This window comes from Rhinolophus ferrumequinum, chromosome 11 (genome assembly GCF_004115265.2).
Source record: "Rhinolophus ferrumequinum isolate MPI-CBG mRhiFer1 chromosome 11, mRhiFer1_v1.p, whole genome shotgun sequence".
Taxonomy (NCBI): Eukaryota; Metazoa; Chordata; class Mammalia; order Chiroptera; family Rhinolophidae; genus Rhinolophus; species Rhinolophus ferrumequinum.
Window position 1 is genome coordinate 80,516,851 of NC_046294.1, and position 8,914 is coordinate 80,525,764.

The following is an 8,914-nucleotide window of genomic DNA, read 5'->3' on the forward strand; positions in this document are numbered from 1 at the left end:
GCTGTGATAATACCCATCTAACAGCTTGTGAGGGCCTTAATTAGGAAAGCAGAAAGGAAGTGACTGGTAGGCAAGAGAAGTTGAAACATCAGTGTTGATGAGGAAAGGTTCAAACCAGAAGAAAAATCAGAGGGATGGGGGGTTGCCCAGGAGAGGTGGACTGGCAAATCTTTGCAAAGGATTTGCCCAGGCACCCTTGCAAACTTCTGAGCCCTAGTAATTTATACTGGCTACCCTGTCTCATCCCCTTAGCATCTTCTTTCCAGGCCTCTGTTAGTACAGTCAGCAGAATTTAACCCTAAGTGAATGTGGATGGAATAGTGAAGATGACGGATTCAAGACCCACAGAGATTTTGAAGCTCGGTGATTGAGCAGATGGGAAAATTGATTTGGAAGGGGGAAAATGAATTCTCTTTTGACATGTTGAGTCACCTGCAAAACGTAATTGGTGAAATTAAGAGTCTAGATGAGATTACCAAAGAAGAATGCTGAGAGTAAAGAGTAAAGGTCCAAGGTCAGACCTTAGGAACACATTCATGAGGTGATAAGGGGAAGAGGAGCCAATAAAGGGAATTAACATTTGGAAATTATCTACTATTATTATATTAAGTTATGATGATAGACTTGAACTGGAGGTGTTATCTTCCTTTTATCCCTATTATCGCCATTTTATCATTGAAAAACCTGAGGCTCAGAGTGTTTATTAACTTGCCCAAAGTGTCAGCTAATAGGTAGTGAAGCTGTCATAAAGCAAACAAAGAGGGAACAGAAAAGTTAGAAAAGTGCAATGTCTTGGAAGTCAAGAATAGAAAGGGGTATAAGGAAGTGTTGACCACAATGTCGAGTACTACGAAAAGTTAAAAGAGTATGTAATAAACTGCCAACAGCATGCTATGGAGTACAGAACATACAAACATTTATTTATCTTCCAAAATGTAAAATGTTTTAAATTCATGACTCTTTATTCAGACAAATACTCTGTCAGGGTATTCAATTTAATTTTACTCAAGTAAGAGGAGTAAAATACCAGACCTCAGGGAATTTATTTTAATCTAAGAGGAGAGTAAGACAAATATGCATAATATTAATAAAAGTAGTTTTATTAATATTCTCTTAAGTTTTCCTCTAAGTTTTCTCTAAACTCTAATTCTCTAAATTATCCTCTACGTTTTCAAAGCGCCTCTTTATATTTCTAATATTGTGGTTCTCAAAATTTCGGGTGCCTAAGAACACCTGCTTGCCCTACCCCAGAGATTCTGAATTAGTAGGTCTGGAATGGAGTCCGTGAATCTACGTTTTAGCAATAGCACCAGGTATTTCTTTCTTTCTTTTTTTTTCAAGGCATATTTAATTTAATATCAAGAGTGCGATACTAAAGGCCCAAATACAATGAAGGAACGCATTTCCCTGTTAACACCAATGACAATTCTCTTTCAACATGTGCCTGTTGAATGGAATGGGGATTTAATAAATTTCACTACTAAAGAAAAAGAACACAGTGAGTCTCATCACAGCCAATATCCTTATATAGAATCTAGTTGTGAAATGAATGTTTATAATGCTTCAAACAGTTTAAACCTGAGGTTTGATACCACACCTTCATGTTTGTACAGTCCTCAGTGAGATTATCTACAGTATTAGCAACCATTCAAAGAACAAACCATTGATTAAAACCACATTGATTTAACGCTCAATCAAGTAATATAGTGCCAAACTTAATGGTTAAATATATGAACTACTTGAACTGACATCTATTAGTTGATTCTCTCATAGCTATTAAGTTGTTTCTTAGGAAATAAATCCTTTAAAGGCAAAATTCACCTCATCTGAGTTTTGACCCAGAAGTTCACAACAATCACAAGTCCACAGTCTTATTGGCAAAACTGTATACAGTGTCTCTGAGTCACTGTGCTCAAGGTTAAGAGCGATGCATTCCATTTTTACATTTTACTGGAATTTTGCATGTTCAATTCATGATTTTAAATCTTTAGGTTTTCATTCTTTCAAACTGTCTGAAGACACAGTGTGCCACAGACTTAAGACTTCTGTTTCTCTCTCTACTTTCTTCAAACAGAAACATTTCTCAAGTGTCTGCATGTTCTAGAAGGGGAATTTTTCGGAGGTGGCCACTTCTTCAGGCCTATGAAGCAAGGGAAGAGGGAAGAAAAAATAGCTGAAACACAAGATTGATCTGGAAAGTTTTACATTGACCATTACAAGCTGGACAGTCTAAGAATGTGGCTTTCTTGGGCTCAAAATTCTGAGTTTTGGTGTGGAAACGAGTACTTGGCATCCCACCACAGTTTTCTCGTAGTAGGAATGTCAGGGAAGTCTTGACTGGGGAGTATGATTTGTTTACCTATCAGGCGTAAACTTCCAGGCACTCAGTTCATTTTGGGCTTGTTCCAGTTTGTCTTTAGTCTGTTCCAGTTCACCTTTCATTTTTAGGAAAAACAAGCTGATGGCTGGGTCCACCATTGTTGATCTCAGTTGGGCCACACTAGGCTGCTGGACTTGCTTTAGGTACTGCATTTGAGTAGTACACTCTTGCATTTCTTGCTCCTTGGTTGCAAGTCACATTACAAGGATGTTTTCCCTGTGTGCAGACTCTTGCTGTTGTTGCTTCAGTTTTTCTTCTCACTCGCTTAAGCCAGTTACATCATTAGAGTTAAGATCTGTGTACTTGTCCTCCAAAGCTTGCACATATGGTTCATGCTGTTCCCATCTTAGAATTAATTCGTCTCGTGCCATAAATTTGAAGTCTGTTTCACTCAGTTGAACATTTTTGGGAAGAGGTTCCTTATTGGTCATCTTGAATCTGACCAGTGGCCTCTCTATGGGGATGCAACCGCCATCCACAGCCGGACCCCACCGTGGGGAGGAAGGGCAAAAAACAGCACTCGATCGGGGGTCTCAAAGCACTGAGGAAGGGGCTGCGCCTCATAGCACCAGGTATTTGTGTTTCAAGTAGTCCTCAGATGATATTTTGAGAAATAACACTCAAACAAAACACTGATTACAGTGTAAATGATCTGCTTGTAAGTCTGTTTACTAGGCAGTGAGTTCCTTTACATCAGGGTTCTAATACTTTTTATCCTTTACCACTGCCTAACACTTTGTTGAATGAATAAATAATTCAAAGAAAGAAGATATTACATGTTGTTGGATTGATCATTAAAAACTACATGAATAATAGCTAACGTTTTTTTAAATATTTACAATTTCTAAAAACTTCACATAGCCTAACTCATTAATTATTTATAGCCTTAGAAATAATAAGAATTATTATAATATTATCCCCATCTTAGAAAGGAGAGAACAGCACAAAGAGGTTGATTGTCTTATTCAAGGCTATTTATTTGGAAAATGGTAGGCCAAGATTTGAAAGCAAGGATTCTGGAGCCTGGCAGAGCCTGGGTCCACACTTCGAAGTATTACACTGTGTTGCTTTTTATTTATTTGTTTGTTTGTTTGTTTGTTTATATTATTAGTTTCAGGTGTACAAAACCATGTAATAGGTAGACATTTATACCCCTCACAAAGTAATAACTCACCTCCCCAATCTACTACCCCTCTGATATCGCACACAGCTATTACATTTCTACTGTCTCTATTCCTTATGCTGTACTCCACTTCTTGTGACTATTTGTATATACACATATATATACATATACATACACACACAAATTATAGTTGACATTCATTATTATTCAGCTTCAGCTTCAGGTGTACAGTGCAGTGATCAGGCATCCCTGAAGTGGTCTCCCTAATAAGACAAGTGTCCATCAGATACCCTACAAAATCTTTACAACATTGTTGATTATATCCCCCAAATTGTCTTTCGTATCCCCATGGCAATCTTGTGGTTACTGATTGTGTTTGCTAATCCTCTCACTTTCTCCCTCATCCCCACCTCCCTCCCATCTGGCAACCCTGTTTTTCCTCTATATCTCTCAGACTGTTTCTAATTAGTTTGTTCATTTATTCTATTCTTTAGATTCCACATATAAGTGAGATCATATGGTATTTGTCTTTCTCCATCTGACTTATTTCACTTAGCATAATGTTCTCTAGGTCCGTCCATATCGTTGCAAATGTTAAGATTTCTTTCTTCTTTATGGCCAAGTAATACTCCAATGTATAAATGTACCACAGTTTCTTGATCCAGTCGTCTACCGATGGGCATTTCAGTTGTTTCCATGTCTTGGCTATTGTGCTGCAATAAACAGGGGTGCATAAATTTTTTTGAATTAATGTTTTGGATTTCTCTGGATAGATACCTAGGAGTGGAATTGCTGGATCATAAGGTAATTCCATTTCCAGTTTTTTATCTCCATACTGATTTCCATAGTGGCTGTACCAATCTGCAATCCCACCAGCAGTGCATGAGGGATCCCTTTTCTCCACATCCTTGCCAGCACTTGTTGTTTGTTGATTTATTGATGATAGCCATTTTGACTGGGGTGAGGTGGTATCTTGTGTGTTTGGTTTTTTTTTTTTTACATTTCTCTAATGATTAGTGAGGTTGAGCATTTTTTTCATATGTCTGTTTGCCATCTGTATGTCCTCTTTAGAAAAATGTCTCTTCATGTCCTCTGCCCATTTTTCAATTGGGTTGTTTATTTTTTTGAGGTTAACTTGATTGAGTTTTTAATAAATTTTGGATATTAACCACTTATGAGATATATCATTGATAGATATCTTCTCCCATTCAGTAGGATGCCTTTTTGTTTTATTGATGGTTTCCTTTGCTGTGAAAAAACTTTTAGTTTGATGTAATCCCATATGTATATTTTTTCTCTTCCTTTGCCTGAGGAGATATATCAGTAAAAATATTACTAAGGGTAATTTCTGCAAACTTTCTTCCTATATTTTCTTCTAGGAGTTTTATGGTTTCAGATCTCACATTTAAGTCTTTAATCCATTTTGAATTTATTCTTGTATATGATGTAGGGAGATGGTCCAGCTTCATTTTTTTGCATGTGTCTGTCCAGGTTTCCCAGCACCATTTATTGAATAGACTGTTGTACCCCAATGTAAATTCTTGCTTCCACTGTCACAGATTAAATGACTATATAGGCATGGATTTATTTCTGGGCTCTCTAGTCTGTTCCATTGATCTGTGTGTCTGTTTTTTATGCCAGTATCATGCTATTTTGATTACTACAGCCTTGTAGTATACTTTGATTGCAGGTATCGTGATGCTTCCCACTTTGTTCTTATTTCTCAAGATTGCTGAGGCTATCCAGGGTCTTTTATGGTTCCGTATAAATTTTAGGGTTATATGTTCTATTTCTGTGAAAAATGTCCTTGGTAGTTTGATAGGAATTGCATTAAATCTATATATTGCCTTAGGCAGTATGGACATTTAAAATATATTAATTCTTCCTATCCATCGGCATGGTATGTGTTTCCATCTATTTGTATCTTCTTTAATTTCTCTCCTCAGTGTCTTATAATTTTCTGAGTACAGGTCTTTTACTTCTTTGGTTAAATTTATTCCTAGTATTTTATAGTCTTTGAAGCAATTGTAAATGGGACTGTTTTCTTAATTTCTCCTTCTGATAGTTTATTATTGGTATATACAAATGCAACTGATTTCTGAATATTAATTTTGTATCCTACTTTACTAAATTCATTTATCAGTTCTAATAGCTTTTCGGTGTTCTCTATATATAGTACCACGTCATCTACATATAATGACAATTTTACTTACTCCTTACCACTTTGGATGCCTTTTATTTCTTTTTCTTGTCTGATTGCTGTGGCTAGAACTTCCAGAACTATGTTGAATAGAAGTAGTGAAAGTGGGCAACCTTGCCTTTTTCCTGATCTTAAGGGGGATGGTTTTAGCTTTTCCCCATTGAGAATGATGTTAGCTGTGGGTTTATCACATATGGCCTTTATTATGTTGAGATATGGTCCCTCTATTCCCACTTTCTTAAGAGTTTTTATCATAAATGGCCGCTAGATTTTGTCAGATGCTTTTTCTGCATCTTGATATGATCATATGATTTTATTTTTCATTTTGTTAATGTTGTGTATCACATTAATTAATTTGTGGCTGTTGAACGAAACTTGCATACCAGAATGAATCCCACTTGATCATGGTGTATGACTTTTTAATGTATTGCTCAATTATGTTTGCTAATATTTGTTGAGGATTTTTGCATTTATGTTTATTAGGGATATTGGCCTGTGGTTTTCTTTTTTGTAATGTCTTCGTCTGATTTGGGATCAGGGTGATAGTAGCCTTGTAAAAAGTGTTTCGGAGCCTTCCCTCCTGGATTTTTTGGAATAGTTTGAGGAGAATAGGTGATAATTCTTTTTTGAATGTTTTGTAAAATTCACCTGTAAAGCCATCTATCTGGTCCAGGGCTTTGTTTTGTTGGGAGCTTGTTGATTACTGATTCAATTTTCCTGGTAGTAATCAGTCTATTCAGGTTTTCCATTTCTTCTTCAGTTAGCCTTGGAAGGTTGTATGCTTCTAGAAAATTATCCCTTTCTTCCAGATTGTCTAATTGTTGGCATGTAGTTCATATTAATTTCTTAAAATTTTTCGTATTTCTGTGGTGTCTGTTGTCACTACTCCTCTTTCATTTCTGATTTTATTAATTTGGGTCCTCTCTTGTTTTTGATGAGTCTGGCTAAAGGTTTGTCGATTTTATCTTCTCTAAAAACCAAGTCTTGGATTCGTTGATCTTTTATATCATTTTTCTGGTTTCTATTTCATTTATTTCCACTCTGATCTTTATTATCTCCTTCCTTGTACTGCCTTTGGGCTTATTTGCTGTTCTTTTTCCAGATCCCTTAAGTATGAGGATAAACTGTTGATTTCTGATTTTTCTTGTTTCTTTAGGTAGACCTGCATTGTTATGAATTTCCCTCTTAGGATTGCTTTCACTGCGTCTCATAGACTTTGGGTCGTTGTGTTTTCATTTTCGTTTGTCTTGAGATATCTTTTGATTTCTTCCTTGATCTCATTGTTGACCCACTTATTATTTAGTAACATGTTATTAGCCTCCATGTATTTGTGTTACTTCCAGTGTTTTCTTGTAATTAATTTCTAATTTCATAGCACTGTAGTCAAAAAAGACACTTGATATGATTTCAATTTTCTTAAATTTATTGAGACTTGTTTTGTGGCCTAACATATGGTCTATCTTGGAAAATGTTCCATGTGCACTCAAGAAGAATGTATATTCTGCAGCTTTGGGGTGAAATGCTCTAAAAATATTGATTAAATTGAACTGGTCTAATGTGTCATTTAAGGCTGCTGTTTCCATGTTTATTTTCCATCTGGAGGACCTGTTCCTTGTTGTTAGTGGTATGTTGAAGTCCCCAACTATGATAGTGTTACTGTTGATCTCTGTCTTTATGTCAGTCAATATCTGTTTTATATATTTAGGTGCTCCTATATTGGGTGCATAGATGTTACTAGGGTTATGCCCTCTTGTTGGATCGACCCCTTTATTATTATGTAGTGCCCATCTCTTTCTTTTAATATATTCTTCCATATTTTAGAATATATTTTAGAAGAATATAGGATATTCTTCTATATTGTATATTTTAAAGTCTATTTGTCAGATACAAGTATTGCTACTGCAGCTCTTTTCTCATTTCCATTTGCATGAAATATCTTACTACAACCCTTTACTTTCAGCCTGTATGTGTCTTTTGATCTGAGGTGAGTCTCTTGTTTACAGCATATGCAAAGGTCTTGTTTTCCTACCTACTCAGTCACTCTATGTCTTTTGATTGGAGAATTTAATCCATTTACATTTAAAGTGATTATTGATAGGTACATAGTTAGTTATTGCCATTTGTTATTTGTATTTCTGGTCTTCATTAGTTAGATTGTTTTCATCTTTCTTCTGTTTACAGAAGCCCTTTTAACATTTCTTGCATTGCTGACTTGGTGGTAATGAATTCTTTTAGCTTATTCTTTCTGAGAAGCTCTTTATCTCTCCTTCAATTTTAAATGATAGTCTTGCTGGATAAAGCAATCTAGGTTGTAGGCCTTTGTTTTCCATCACTTTGAATACATCCTGCCACTCCCTTCTGGCTGCAATGTTTCTGTAGATAAGTCATTTGATAGTCTTATGGGAGTTCCCTTGTATGTAACTCGCTGTCTTTCTCTTGCTGCTTTTAGGATTCTCTCTTTGTGTTTAACCTTTGCCATTTTAACTATAATGTATCTTGGTGTGGACCTGTTTGGGTTCATCTTGTTGGAACTCTCTGTACTTCCTGGGCTTGTACATCGATTTCCTTCACCAGGTTAGGGAAGTTTTTGGACGTTATTACTGGAACTATGTTCTCAATCCCTTGCTCCCTCTCTTCACCGTCTGGTATTCCTATGATGTGCATGTTGTTGTGCTTGATGTTATCCCACAGATCTCTTAAACCATTTTCATTGTTCTTTATTCTTTTTTCTTTTTGTTCTACTTGAGTGATCTCTGCTAAATTGCCTTCTAAATCGCTGATTCGATCCTCTGTCTCATTTAACCTGCTGGTAATTCCTTCAAGTGTGTTCTTTATTTCAGTTACTGTATTCTTTAGTTCTAACTGGTTGTTCTTTATGATTTCTGTATCCTTCACTATGTCATCGCTAAGCTCCTTAAATATTCTTATCATCAATGTTCTAAACTCTGTCTCTGATAGGTTGGTTACCTCTATTTCATTTGGTTCCAATTCTGGAGGTTTCTTTTGTTCTTTTATTTGGGACATGTTTCTTTGTTTCCCCAATCTGGCTCACTCTCTGTGTTTGCTTCGATGTATTAGGTAGAACCCCTAGGGTTCTCAGTCTTTGCTGGGTGGTCTTATGTAGTATGTGTCCTTTACATTTGACTTGCACCACTTCCTTATTCTTCTGTGTGTGTGCTCCAGAGGGGACCCTTGTGTTGTGTGTATTGTC

General features: G+C 36.1%; 1 pseudogene; it reads right to left on the bottom strand.

Moving 5' to 3' along the window:
• Positions 1-2,327: 2,327 nt before the first annotated feature.
• LOC117031054 (pre-mRNA-splicing regulator WTAP-like) lies at positions 2,328-2,811 on the bottom strand (annotated as a pseudogene).
• Between the last annotated feature and the right edge of the window lie 6,103 nt (positions 2,812-8,914).